This window comes from Oratosquilla oratoria, chromosome 3, assembly GCF_046742065.1.
Source record: "Oratosquilla oratoria isolate Oo_2021 chromosome 3, ASM4674206v1, whole genome shotgun sequence".
Classification (NCBI taxonomy): domain Eukaryota; kingdom Metazoa; phylum Arthropoda; class Malacostraca; order Stomatopoda; family Squillidae; genus Oratosquilla; species Oratosquilla oratoria.
Genome location: NC_134779.1, coordinates 54236376 through 54238875, shown reverse-complemented (window position 1 = coordinate 54238875; position 2500 = coordinate 54236376).

The window sequence follows — 2500 nt, the reverse complement described above, 5'->3', positions numbered from 1 at the left end:
CTCTTCTTCGACTTCCTCTTCCTCCTCATCTTGCTCTGTTTCCTCCTACTCCTCTGTCTCCTCCTCCTCCTTTTCTATTTCTTCCTCTTCTTCTTTTCCTTCCCTTCTCTTTTTCCTCCTTCACCTCTTTAATTTCTGTCATATTTTCCTCGTTTCTCTTCCTCCTCTCTCTCTCTCTCTCTCTCTCTCTCTCTCTCTCTTTCTCTCTCTTTTTTCTTTTTTTAGGTTTTTTACCGAAACAGCCACGTAAGGACCAATAGGTCTCTTGTTGCTCGCTTGTCCATGTAACTTCTCTTCCTCCTCCTCCTCCTCCTCTTCCTCTATTCCGTCTTCTCTTTCTTCTTCTCCTCTCTACCTCCTCCTCCTCCTGTCCTTCCTGTTCCTCTTTCTCCTCCTCTCCTTCTCCCCCGCCTCCTTTCCTCTTTCTCTTCCCCCTCCCTCCTTCTGTTCCTCCTCCTCCTCCTCCACCTCCCGCTTCCCTTTCTCTTGGTTGTACTCCTCCTATTCCTCCTCCTCCTCCTCCTCCTACTCTCCTGTTTCTCTTCCTTCGTCTCCTCTACCTCCTCTCATGATCATCGTCCAACTCCCACCTCTCCTTCCTTGTTTCTCTTCCTCTTTCTTCCTTTTCTCATCCTCCTCCTCCTTCTCCACTCTTGCTTTTCCGCCTCTTCCTTCTCGTCCTCGTATTGCTTCTTTTCCTCCTCCTCCTCCTCCTCTCCTCTTCCTTCTGCTCTTCCTCCTATTTCTTCTCTTCCTCTTCCTCCTCCTCCTCCTTCTCCTCCTTTCCTCTTGCTCCTGCTCTCCCTCCTATTTCTTCTCTTGCTCCTCCTCCTCCTCCTACTTCTCCTCCTTTGCTCTTCCTCCTGCTCTCCCTCCTAATTCTTCTCTTGCTCCTCCTCCTCCTCCTCCTTTCCTCTTCCTCCTCCTCCTCCTCCTCCTCCTTTCCTCCTCCTCCTGCTCTCCCTCTTATTACTTTTCTTTCTCCTTTTTAATCCTTCTCCTCCTCTTCCTCCTCCTTCTTTCCTCTTCCTCCTGCTCCTTCTCTTGCTTCTCTTCCTTTTCTCCTCCTGTTCTCCCCCTCCTCTTAATCCTCCTCCTCCTCCTATTCCTTTTGGTCTTCCTCCTGATTCTTCTCTTGCTCCTTTTTAATCCTCCTTCTCCTCTTCCTTTTCTCCTCTTCCTCTTCCTTTTCTCCTCCTCCTGTTCTCCCTCCTATTTCTTTTCTTCCTCCTTTTCCTCCTCCTCCTCCTCTTCCTTTTGGTCTTCCTCCTGTTTCTTCTCTTGTTCCTATTACTGCTCCTTCTCCTCCTCCTCCTCCTCCTCCTCCTCCTCCTCTTCCTCCTTACCTCTTCCTCCTTCTCTCCCTCCTACTCCTCTTGCTCCTTTTTACTACTCCTCCTCCTTCTCCTCCTCTTCCTCCTCTTCCTCCTCCTTTTCCTCCTCCTCTTCCCCTCCGTCGGCGCCTTACACGGGAGCTGGGACGCCTGAAGTCAGGCTATGCAAGAAAACCCACACAAGGAACCTGTAGACTGCAAGAGACCATAAGGCCTACACTAGATAGTCCCATGTTCATTCCCATTTATTATCATCCATTTCATTGTAAAAAGGTGAGGCTCCCCATACATAAGAACATGAGAATGAAGGTGACTGCAAGAGACCATAAGGGCTACACTAGGGAGTGTGAATAAAACCACCTGGCAACAGTCAGGATAACAGTTAATGAGTCCAGATAAGATTAAAAATATTGACAATATATTGATTCAATATATTGAAAATATATATCTTCAATACTGCCCTCACAATATTGTTATTGATCGTGTATAAAGGTTCATAAGGTACTTTTTGGTTATGAATGTTATTTACGCACTGTATAGACCATCCATGTTATTGACACAATTATTGACCTATTTCTCTTGTCTCGCCTAATTAGATTCATCAGTATTATCCCAAACTGTTAATGTTATCGCAAGCCTAGGGGTTATTGTGTAATATCATGGATGGCTCTTCAATACTCTCACTACATTGTCAATAACATTGTGAACAAAAGTAGTGAATCAATATATTGTGTCAATAGTATGCATACTCAATAATATTGAACAATAATCCGTATTTATCAATTATGTAGAGAAATATTATGGATGGTTCTTCAATACTCTCACTGCATTGTCCATAACATTGTGAACAAAAGTAGTGAATCAATATATTGTGTCAATAGTATGCATACTCAATAATATTTAACAATAACCCGTATATCTCAATTGTGTAGGGAAATGTTGATAAATCAGGGGAAGCCATAATAAAGCCGATTCGATAATTATATTATAGGAATGACAATACTAATAGTATGTGAGACGCTTTATGAAGGGTCTGCCTAGCGCCAGACGATTTTATTCAGATCAGAAGTCACCTGGATCGACCGAGACCCCAAATGGTCCCTCCCCCTCTCCCCTCCCCCTCTCCCCTCCCCCTCTCCCCTCCCCCCCTTTTACATGAATGAAAC